Source organism: Carettochelys insculpta, chromosome 9 (genome assembly GCF_033958435.1).
Source record: "Carettochelys insculpta isolate YL-2023 chromosome 9, ASM3395843v1, whole genome shotgun sequence".
Taxonomy (NCBI): Eukaryota; Metazoa; Chordata; order Testudines; family Carettochelyidae; genus Carettochelys; species Carettochelys insculpta.
In genome coordinates, this window is record NC_134145.1 from 59,121,708 (window position 1) to 59,134,380 (window position 12,673).

The window sequence follows — 12,673 nt, forward strand, 5'->3', positions numbered from 1 at the left end:
TTTCCTTTAAAAAATGAGTTATAAGGCAAAAGCAGAAACGCTAAATCAGTTTTCCAAGCAGCATTCAGCCCAGAAATTGAGAAGGAAACAAAAATTATCCCTTCCCCTCCACCAAGTTAGGTAGATGCTTACTGATTCACTGATGATACCCTACACAAGCATGTCAAACTCAAAGCCTACTGAGGGCCACACAAACAAAAACTGACAGAAGTACACTTCCTTTGGTGGCCCTGAAAGCTATCAGAAATTCATAATTATAGATTGTTTCAGATATATTTTGTAATTTTTTCAAGTTATTAGAATGTAATACAATAATTTTAATTGAAAATTTAATAATATGAATTCTATTGTTTTATAATTTTATGAATAGCTAACAAAATTTGATGTGTAAAATTGTTATTTCTTGGTTGTCAAAGAAATTCATTTATCTGATGCAAAATTTGACATTCCAGTTATTTTTGAACTTCTTGCACTAATACATTGTCCAAAGTTTGCTTAACTGGAGGTGTTTATGCATATATGTTTTGTTAACAGTGGCACCTGAGTCACAGAATACATTCTGAGAAAAAAATCTGGGATATACACCTTGCTTTCACCAAACAAAACATTCCACCAAAGAAGCAGACAGAACTCTAGACCAGGCCACCAGGATTCCCTGAAAGAACCTGCTTCAATATAACAAAACTCCATTGATCACCCACTCAGGCGTCACCCACTACCTTGCAGGAAATCCAGGAAGCACATCCCCCAACAAGAAATCCTTCCCCAGATCCTTCTTCTGGCCTTCAAATGACCCCACCCCCAAACTGCCCCAGAGATAAGCTCCTCGGACAGAAGGCCATGACAATTCCAAGTGGCACCAGCTCCTGCTGGTAGAGATGCAAAACCTGCTGGCCCTTTTCCACTGCTGTGACTGTCAACCACAACTTCCCCCTACGCTTCCACTTACCCCCACCCACCATTTTTATCTGGTCAAAACCCCTGCAAACTCCTCACCAAGACTCCCAGGAGCCAAGCTTGTCCCAGCGGCACACCACTCCCCCCATACACAACCCAGAGCCCCCAAGCAGGGGCTCCCACCCCTCCAGCCACATGCCAGACCCCTTTGCTGAGGCGGATATTCCCCATCCCAGGGTAGGACCTTGCCCCAGCAGAAGTGGCCTGGGGCCTCCCCACCACTGCTCATGATGGCAGGAGAGAGGCGAGCTCACATGATGTGAAAGGACCCCCTGCTCATGAACCAGACAGGCTAAATCCCACTTAACACCAACTGTGGCTTCAATCTCCTCACCCAACAGCCCCTCCAGTACAGAGTGCCGCCACTAATGGTTTTGAACAGCAGTCCCCAGTCCAAACCCATCAATCTGTGTGTTAGACTGCAACGGCGACCTGCTTTGATTGGACATACTGCAGGTAGAGGCAGGAAGAAGCCGAGTACCTGGATAAAAATAACCCCTCCCTGCAATCCTATGAAGCCAACCACCAGCAAACAAGCCTGGGAACTACAAGTCCCAGAAGGCACTGGGAGCCACAGGTCCGCACTTGGATACTTCATAAACATGTAGTTGCAGGCCGTAAAAAAATTCAATCAGGGCATGTTTCACATTCTTGTGTAGTTCAGTGACATTACAAATATTGTAGACTGAAGTAATTGCAAGTTAAGACTTCAGGTATGTAAGATGTCACTTGAGAGCACTTCAGTGACCAAAGAAAGCAAGAAGAATTTTAAGAAGCAAGTTCAAATGCATGTCCATCATTCCTCTTATCCATAGTCTTATCAGCAGGAATGTCAGAATAGAAATCTCTGTTAAACTTATTTTGCTTTTTGCTACAAGATCATCCTCATACACTGAAATGCTTCCACTTCCAAACAATGTGGTTTTCTCTGGACAAAGTTGTGCAGGCAGAAAAAGGGGAACATTGCTGCCTAAATTAGTTGTTTAATGGATATACAATACCCTACTGCATGCATTTGGAGAAAAAACAAAAGTCAAATGTAAAATTGTGGAACTATTAACCTTTAAATCAGCTTCTGTACCCAATGACTGGAAGATAGCTAACAGAAAGCCAGTATTTAAAAAGGGCTCTAGAAGTGATCCTGGCAATTACAGACCAGCAAGCCTAACATTGGGTACCAGGAAAACTAGTTGAAACCATAGTAAAGAATAAAATTGTCAGACACATAGAAGACCATAATTTGTTGGGCAAAGTCAACATGGTTTCTGTAAAGGGAAATCATGTCTTACTAGAGCTCTTTGAAGGGGTCAACAAAGATGGACAAGTGGGATCCAGTATACTTACATTTCACAGAATCACAAGGCTGGAAGGGACCTCAGGAGGTCATCTAGTCCAGTCCCCTGCTTCAAGCAGGATCAACCTCTACTAAGTCATCCCAGACAGGACCTTGTCCAGCCGGGACTTAAAAACCTCAAGGGATGGAGAATCCACTACCTCTCCAGGCAACGCATTCCAATGCTTCAGCACCTGCCTGGTGAAGTAGTTTCTCCTAATATCTAACCTACACCTTTCCCGCTTCAACTTCTGACCATTACTCCTTGTTCTGCCATCTAACACCACTGAGAACAGCTTCTCACCCTCCTTTTTAGAGCTCCCCTTCAGGAAGTTGAAGGCTGCTATTAAATCACCTCTAAGTCTTCTGTAAACTAAGCAAGCCCAAATCCCTCAGCCTCTCCTCATAGGTCTTGTACTCCAGACCCTTAATCATTTTTGTTGCCCTCCGCTGAACCCGCTCCAGCAAATCCACATCCTTTTTATACTGGGGGGCCCAAAACTGGACACAATATTCCAGATGTGGCCTTAACAGTGCCGAATAAAGAGGAATAACTACTTCTCTAGATCTGCTCGAAATGTTCCTCCTAATGCACCCCAGTATGCCGTTAGCTTTCTTGGCTACAAGGGCACACTGTTTACTCATACCCAGCCTTTCATCCACCATAACCCCTAGGTCCCTTTCCATTGTACTGCTGCTGACCCAGTCGGTCCCCAGCCTGTAACAATGTTTGGGATTCTTCCGCCCCATGTGCAGGACTCTACACTTCTCCTTATTGAACCACATCAGATTTCTTTTGGCCCAGTCCTCCAATTTATGCAGGTCCCTCTGGATTCTCTCTCTACCCTCCAACGTATCTACCTCTCCTCCTAGTTTTGCGCCATCTGCAAACTTGCTGAGGGTGCAACCCAGTCCCTCATCCAGGTCATTAATAAAGATGTTGAATAACACCAGCCCCGGAACTCAGCCTTGCAGTACTCCGCTTGAAACAGACCACCATCCAGATATTGAGTCATTGACCACTACCTGTTGGGCCCGACCATCAAGCCAGCTTTCTATCCATCTTATAGTCCAAGGATCCAATCCAGATTTCCTTAACTTATGGACAAGAATGTTGTGGGAGACCGTACCAAAAGCCTTGCTGAAGTCAAGGTATATCACATCCACCGACTTCCCCATGTCCATAGAGCTTGTTACCTCATCATAGAAACCAATCAGATCGGTCAGGAAGGACTTGCCCCTGGTGAATCCATGTTGGCTACTTTTGATCACTTTCCCCTCTTCCAAGTGCTTCAAAACGGATTCCTTGAGGATTCCCTCCATCATTTTCCCAGGGATTGAGGTAAGGCTGACGGATCTGTAGTTCCCTGGATTGTCCTTCTTTCCTTTTTTAAAGATGAGCACTATGTTTGCCTTCTTCCAGTCATCCGGTATCTCCCCCAATCTCCAAGAGTCTTCAAGGATAATGGCCAAAGGTTCAGCAATGACCTCTGCCAATTCCCTCAGTACCCTGGGGTGCATTAAATCCAGACCCATGGACTTGTGCACATCTAGTTTTTCTAGATAGCTCAGAACTTGTTCCTTCCCCACAGATGGCTGCCCTCCACCTTCCCATACCGCATCATCTAGGACCTTCCTGGGGAAGTTGACTTTGTCCATGAAGACTAAGGCAAAAAAAGCATTGAGTACTTCAGCTTTTCCTGCATCATCTGTCACTAGGTTACCTCCCTCAGCCAGTAATGGCCCCACACCTTCTCTGATAACCTGTTTATTGTTCACATGCCTGTAGAAACCCTTCTTGTTACTCTTCACACCCCTTGCCAGCTGAAGTTCCTATTGTGCTTTCGCTTTCCTGATTACTGCCCAGCTTTCTCCAGCCATATGTTTATACTCCTCCTTAGTCAACTGTCCACGTTTCCATTTCTTGTATGCATCCTTTTTGAATTTAAGCTGACTAATTTCCAGGAGTCTTTGACAAGGTCCCTCACTAAAGACTCTTTCATAAAGTAAGCTGTCATGGGATAAGAGGGAAGATACTTTCACGGATTGTGAATGGGTTTTTAAAAAAAACAAAACAAAAAAAACAGGAAACAAAGAGTAGGAAAAAAAGGAGAAGCACTGTGGCACCTTATAGACTAACAGATATTTAATCAATCATTGCATATGTTTAAGCAGGTCTTTGCCCACGAAAGCTTTTGCTCCAATATATGTTAGTCTATAAGGTGCCACAAGACTTGTTGTTTTTGTGGATACAGACTAACACAGATACCCCTCTGATTCTTGTTGCCATACAAAGGGTATAAATAAAATGGTACATTTTCAGAATGGAGAGGGGTAACTAGTGGCATTGCCCAAGTGTAAGTCCTAGGACAAATCCTATTCAATTTATTCATAAGTGATCTGGAGAAAGGGGTAAACTGTGAGGTGGCAAAGTCTGCAGATGATACTAAACTGCTCAAGACAGTGAAGACCAAAGCAGACTGTGAAGAACTTCAAAAGGACCTCACAAAATTGAGTGACTGGGCAACAAAATGGCAAAGGAAATTTAATATGGATAAATACACATTGGCAAAAAATAACATCAACTATGCTTACAATATGATGGGGGCTAATTCAGCTATAACTCATCAGGAAAGAGATTTCAGAGTCCCTGTGGATAGTTCTCTGAAAACATCCATGCAGTGCGCAGCAGCACTCCAAAAAGCATACAGGATGTTAGGAATCATTAAAAAAGGGAATAAAACGGAGAATATGTTACTGCCCTCATGTAAAACCATGGTACGCTCACATCTTGAATACTGTGTACAGATGTGGTCTCATTAAAGATACACTGGCATTAGAAAAGGTTCAGAAAAGGGCAACTAAAATGATTAGGGGTTTGGAACAGGTCCCATAGGAAGAGAAATTAAAGAGACCAGGACTTTTCAGTTTAGAAAAGAGGGGACTAAGGGGGGATATGATAGAGGCATATAAAATTATGAGGTGCAGAGAAAGTGAACAAGGAAAAATGTACTTGTTTATATAATGTAAGAACTAAGGGAAACCAAACGAAATTAAAGGGCAGCACGTATAAAACAAATAAAAGGAAATTCTTCACACAGCACACAGTCAAAAACTGAAACTCCTTCCCAGAGGAGGCTGTGAAGGCTAAGATTATAGCAGGATTTTAAAAAAGAGCTATATAAATTCATGAAAGTTAGGTCCATTAATGGTTATAAGCCAGGATGGGCAAGGAATGGTGTACATAGCCTTTGTTTGTCAGAAGCTGGAGATGGATGGCAGGAGAGAGATCATTACCTGTCCACTCCCTCTGGGGCACCTGGTATTGGCCACTGCCAGCAGACAGGATACTGGGCTAGACGGACCTTTGGTCTGACCCAGTATGGCTGTTCTTATGTAACCCTTGGCCTGGAAGATAATTAAGCATGATCATTCTACTGGCTGAGGGAGACAAGGTGCTGTAAATAAGGGCAGCCTCATTTTGCGTCTCTTGTTTTGGGAACAAAATCAACTAAATCCCTAAGAAGCACTGAGCAGAAGATTTTTGTTCCAAGTGACAACCATTAGTTCCAAGACATCTAGCCCTTCTTGATTGAAAGAACCATTACAACAAACAGGCCTTTCTGTATTTTAAGAAATGCAGCAGAGATACTTCCTACTGCTATGACAGATTCCACTGAAATATTTCAGAGGACTATAACCTGCGAAGTCTTTATTATTAGGTTCTGTGTCATCAGACCATAATCTGAATGCCAAAAAGAGGAAATGAACACTGATAAGCCTAAGGAAGTACAAGATAGAAACATCCTCTTGTTTAACATATTAAAAAAAGTGCACCATGAGAAACGAGGTAACAGACTAAACTTGTGTAAGAATAAATTAGAGTAATATTTCATGGGAAAAAAGCACTGTACATGAGCTACTACACATTTTCAATCTGAAATTTACTTGCTACCTAAGATTAGCAAGGTCAGTCTGACCGCATGGATTTAGTTCTATTCTAAACAGAATTTTCAGTAAGAACTTTGTGTCTATTATACACAACATATTTGTGATTTTTATAAGAACATTTTCCCCTCTTCCTCTTCTCCTTTAGAATTGCTCCTTGGAACCTTGAAAATCATTTCTTAAATGGGACTAGTTTACCCTTCAGTCAGGAAGGAATGTACTTCTTGGTTAAAATATATTCAAATAGTTAGTATGCACACCAAGGAGAAACCACTTATCAACGCTAGGCATTTTTATTTAAGTAGTACATCGTTTTAAGCAGGAGACATGACTAACATCCTCCAGGTTAGAACATGTTTTAATCAAAGGCACTCTAAATGTACCTGTAATTTATCAAAATATTTTGCCTGAAAAACCTGGTTAAATTTGTGTGTCAGAGTTTACTGCGACTGTTATTCACAATTATCCTACCCGTTAAAAGAAAGTTACCAGCTAAACTATGGCCAAGACTTTACCAGTAACCCATATGAAGACTGGATCAGTCAAGTGTCATACTACTGCAAATACTTGTCCCTGTTCCCCTCAACACAGACCAAAAAAAAAAAGTTTAACAACTTTGTACATCCCACATTTTTCTTCATTTGTGTGGTCACTATCTTATCAGTCAAGGAGGAGTAAATAGGAATCAACACAAGATCTGTTAATAAGGCTGTTATTAACCACCACAAGGCACTAGCTGGAGATTTTGCTTGTGGCAAACTCCTAAACCTTGACAACATATGAAGACAGAAAATTTAAAAACTCATCTTTTTTAAAACAACTTCCATAACCTGGAAGAACTGTGTATACATTTCATCGATCAGTCCCTGGAAAGGGGAAAAAAAGCAAACAGTTCTATTTAAGGATATCTCCTCATTAAACAAAACTAGGGGAAATAATTATGATACATGTGAACCACACAAGCCAAGCATACACATCACACGGAATTTGCTTACTATCATTTGTTTGTACATCTATCTTAAACACAGGAAGTAGCACCACTCTTCCTTAAACAAATTAACTTTTGTAGAGTATTATTATGTTTTATGATTCTGGAAGAAGCAGGTAGCAAGACAAAAATTATGTAAATTATACACCATTTTCCATAAAATAATATGAAGTATTAAAGTTTAAGTGCCTGCTGTTTGAAGCTCCTTTCCATCAAAAAGGTGACATTTAAGAAGCCAAAAAAATTCAGTTCCTGAAGTAATGTATATAATTCAACAACAGCATGGGCAAGTAATTCTAAAGCATATTTTAAAAGAGAAAATGAATGGCCTTTAACTAAACATGAGAAATTTCAAGATCAAAATAGTTATTCCAAAGGTGAGATTTTTTTAAAAAAAAAGATTTTTAACGGAATGGGGTAATGTTAATTTAACCATGGCTTTTCTACCAAGGGATTTAACCACTCCATAAAGCAATCCAGAACAATATTAAAATTCACATTTGAAACAATAGGATATTTTGCATTAATTACCTATTCATTATTCTACTTTTTACATTTAATGATTCCTGTAGTTTTTTAAAGACACTGGCCATGTCAAGACAACTGGACTGACAGGTCAGAACTACTAATAAATAGTACAAGACTCTCATAAAACAAAGAATAAAGCCATGAAATCATTCCAATACATGACCAGACTGCAGAGTTTTGAAGCATGAAGTAAAAGGTTGCATCTCCCTGGTGCAGCATGGTCAAGACCTGACTAGTCCTGAACAAGATTGCCACACCAGGGAAGGTCCCCTGCCATGGGCCCCCAAGCCCGGAGCAGCCACACTGCCCTGCGCACCTTCCACTGGGCTTGTTTGCTCAGCTCCTGCTGAGGGTGAGTGGGACTCTGGATGCGGCCATGTGCTGCCCCCACCCCTGCCTCCAGGAGCACCAGTAGTCTGGCCAGACCAGTATAGGTTGTGGAAAGTTTAACCTGCACTCATCTGTTAGTAAAGGAAAATGACTGGGTGGCTCCTAATCTACCTCAGCAAACAGACACTGCATTGGTAGAATGCCCACAAAGAAAGTACTGACTTCATGTATGGCAAAAGAGGAAATATGAAAAACAAAGTTGTCTAACCACAGCCCTGGAAACAAGGCTGCAATCCTATCAACTTTCACTTGTCTAGAATAAACAAGATGGTAAAACATATACTTGTTTTTCATCATCATGGTAACGGGTGGAGAAGCAGACAATGCCTTTGCTTGTGAAGTTTCCTTACTGGTTTTGAAATGCTGGTCCTATACCTCTTACTAAATTCAGCTGAAAAGGCCTCTTCCTTGCGGGTATTTCACATCAAGACCTGTGACAAAGTGCTGCTGCGCAGCATCAAACAGCAGATATATAGTCTAAAAGCTCTGAACTGGTCCCTGGGTCAAGAAAGGGGATAGTGAGGAGGCTGACAGTCTACAGTAAGGTCTCAGAGTATGCGACCTCGCTCTTACGCGTCCGACCCCGATTCCTATTGTAAACTGTGTACCGTGATTCCCAGTTCTGCTTAAGTCACTCCCCTTGCCCTGGCTCAACTTCCCTCAGCTCCACATGGCCCCAGAGCAGCTCCCCCCAAGCTCCACTCACCATCCAGACGCCCATGCCTGGCTCTGGCTTACCACCACTCTCACATGGCTCCAGCTCACTCCCCAGTCCCCGGCCCAGTTTAAACTGCCCGCAAGTGGCTCTGATTCAAGACACCGCCCACCCCGCTGCACATCCGGTACAAGGCACCTGCCTGCCTCCACCTGCCGTTCTGGTGCAACCCCCTTGGCTCACAAGCTCCCGCTCGTCCCCCTGCACCACGTAGCTCCAGTGCAACCCGCCTGCCAGCTCACAAGCCACCTGCTTGCCTCCCTCCCCGAGGCTCCAGTGAAACCCTGCAGCTCACAAGCCACTCGCTTGTCCTCCTGTGCCCTGCACGGCTCTGCTGAAAATCCCCCTGGCTCACAGGCCACTCGCTCGCCTCTCCCTCTCCACCCCCCACGCAGGGCTGCTCCAACCCCCCTACCAGCTCACAAGCCACCCACCTGCCTCCACACCCCCACGACTCCAGTGCAACCCCTCTGCTCACAAGCTGCCCGCCCGCCCAGCCTGCCTGCCCCACACGGCTCCGGTGCAACCCCCTGCCAGTTCACTACCCACACACGGCTCTAGCTCCGGCTCAACTCCCTGCCCCCCTGCAGCTCAGTTCACCACCCGCACTCAACTCCACCCCCAACCCCACTGCAGCCCTAACCCACCCCAGGCTTAACGCTCCCCAACTGCCATCCCAGCCCAGGACTTACCTTTCTGCTGCTTCCCTGGCTGTAGACCATGTGTTCTGCCTGGGAAAAAGCCGGACCCCAACTTGCACAAAATCCGGGTTACAAGAGGGTGCGTGGAACGGAACCCTCGCATACGGTGCATACAGTAAGGTCTCAGAGTATCTGAGTTAATTAGAAGCAAGGCCTGAAGCTGATGAGGAATATCAACCAAATGATATGTCAAGACTAGACAGAAACTCCCAAAGGCAACATGAGTCAGAGACAGTATCCATCCAGTTATTCCAAAGCAACAGAGTGGAGGAAAATCTTCAAATCTGACTTTAAAAAACAATTTGATCTAAAATATGGCTTATGTTTAAAAAAATTAAAATTATGACAACCTCTACTAAGGCCTAAAATTATAATCCATTAAGATATTTTTTAATGAATTTAAATTAACTCATGCTGCCATTGTTAAAGAAAGTGACACCATTGAACTTGCGTAAATCACTGGCAAAGCACCAAGAACCAGAGTTTGAAGTTCTAAATCAGCTTTTGTCAGCAGTAGTTGGTTCTGGAGGTGGAGAAAGACTATTTTCATCTCAGTTTATTCAGCTACTAGGTCGTTCAAAGTTAAAAACCAATTGGGAGAGGAAAAAAAGAAAGGGCAGAAAAGACTATCCTTTTCCATGCTACGAATAAGAACTAGGCAAGGATGTCTACAGCCCTGCATGGATACCAATTTATTTTGGCAGATGTGTATATGAAGTGGTATCTGCCAAACGGGAGGGCTCTTCCAGGAACTGCAGATGTCAAAAGGAGCAGAATGTGGAGCTCCCTGCACTGACAGCTGTATGCCCTCACTCTCCCAGCCCTGCCCAATGGGGTGGGTATCAGGCTCACCAGCACATCCTTGGACAGGAGATGCAGACAGCTGCATGGAAGGGATAGGGATTGGGGGACAGTAGCAGCTTGACCTTCTGCTCCTTTGGCCTCTGCAGTTCCTGGAGAGCATAGTTGGTCTGCAGAAATTTGCATCCACGGATATATATTTATATCTGCACCAGGCTCTGAAGAGAAGATCTAATTCTAAAATCTTGAAGGACATGGTGACCTCAGAACAAGCTGTTCAATTTAACCACTACACAGGATGCTTGATTAATAATTATTTTTACACTGGAAGATTTACCAACATTACTCAGTTCCTTAACTCAATTTTTGTTTTTCTTCATTTAAATCATTGTTGTGGGGGTGGGCCTGGGCCTGGGCCTGGGGAGGGGTTACTAGGCAAGCTTCCCCAAGAGAGAGGACTACCCACCCCTTCAATGAGGCATCTTGGGGCCAGATGAGAATGGACTCTCCATGGCTAGTGCAGCTGTCGCAGGCACAGCTGGGGGACGGGAGTGCATGTCCCCAAGCTGGAAGACAGAGAGACACAAACTCTCAAATATAGAGCAGATGGAGAAGTATTTTGATAAAACATTTCTTACCTATCCAGCATATGAAAAATGGTTTGATTTAAACAAAAAAAATTAATCTAGTGACATTCAGCAATTTCCAAAATATTGTTTAAAAAAAGAGAAGACTCTCAATGGCACTTCACATTAAATCAAATGTTTCCAGAACTCAGTTTTGAGTTTGGTCTAGCTAGCAAAAAGCATTAGGAAACACTGAAATTCTCTCTTTCTTTCACTTCCCCTTCACGATCATTTTGAGAAGCCTTATCAAAACTTTACATTTCTATTAAAATAAAAAGTAACATTACAACTATTTACCTGACTCCTTTACCAGCCAGACAAAAAATGATTATTTAAAGCTCAACACTGTGCAGCCTCTCTCTCTTCAAGAGCAGGCAACCCAGCCAACTGCAGCATCCATGAAAAGGAAAAGTTATGTTATACAATGTTTCCACACCCAGCTCAGCAGAATCGCATCTGAAAATGAAAGCTTACTTCAGATCACAAACAATTCTTGGACCTGGGGGAGGTGAAAAAAAAAAAGAGCATGAAGAGAAGATACCAAGAGATGGATCCTTACCTTTGGTCCATAACCATCACAAATATGCTTCGCATATTACTGTGTGGTTACTGTATTTTCAGAATGAAAGGAAGGAAAAAAGCTCTCCGGACTAGTCGTACACAAAGTCAAATGACTGCAGTTAAGAGAGCTTCACTTCCTCATTCTTATTTCTTACACACACACAGAGCTGACCTCAGAGCTGCAGTCTTCTGTGACAAAAATCAAGTTTTGAAAAAGCAGAAAAATCCAGGAGGGCTGTGCCTAAAAAAAACCTTCTCCCTACCTTAAAAAGATACTGCACCGTAAGTCACGTGACATGCAAATCGGCAGAGTATTACATAAACTCATTCGCTGCACAGTCTTTTGTGCATGCTTCTTGTTTCATTCTTAAGCTAAAAACAAAACAATAAAATCATGTATGAAATCAGAATGCTAACTCCAACCCGTGCAATCCAACCAAAGTTTGTGCTGAAGTTTCTTTACCTTCAATTACATGTCAAGGTTGAAGTGTAAGAAAAAGGCTTCCTCCCCGCTGCAGGCCAAACCCCTATAGCAGGAATGGGAAGGTCAGAAAGCACCCCTTTTCAAAGCATGTACTTCCACATCCTGTAAGTCACTTGTTTGGTAGCCAATAAAATAATTTAGCAAAAGCAAAGTGCTGTGAAGGACAAGACATCGGCCTTCACCCGAAACTTCCTGATTTCTAACAACATTAAAAAAAAACCCATTACACCACTATAGCCCTTCCTATCCCAGAAACTAAGTTTTGAGTCAAAATCCAATTAAGAGCAAATTCGGTTTATGGATCCATTGTTCTGAACTTAATTACTTATGCTGGTGGAATGTGCATGACAAGTCTGTTATAAGGAACACTGCCCCTGACACCAACAGGGAAGCATTCAGATTATTTTGTTTGTATTACCAGAATGCTTAAGAGTCTAAGGCTATGTCTATACTTAACGAGGGGTGGGGTGGGCAGGGGGGGTTGCTGCAGCCCGATCCATCTTCCGACATTGAGTTTGCCATGTGTGAAGACACAGCAAAATCATTCTCTGGGCTTGGATGCTGACCCTGGTACTCCATGATTATGCACAGAGTAAGGGACACCAACACGCGCCCAAAGAGGCCCAATCTACAGCAAGGAA

At 43.0% G+C, this 12,673-nt stretch overlaps 1 protein-coding gene across 4 annotated transcripts in view; it reads right to left on the minus strand.

The window, feature by feature from the left end:
• RC3H1 (ring finger and CCCH-type domains 1) overlaps positions 1–12,673 on the minus strand; it is an 87,472-nt gene that overhangs the window by 53,373 nt on the left and 21,426 nt on the right. The gene's annotated exons all lie outside the window — the stretch shown is intronic.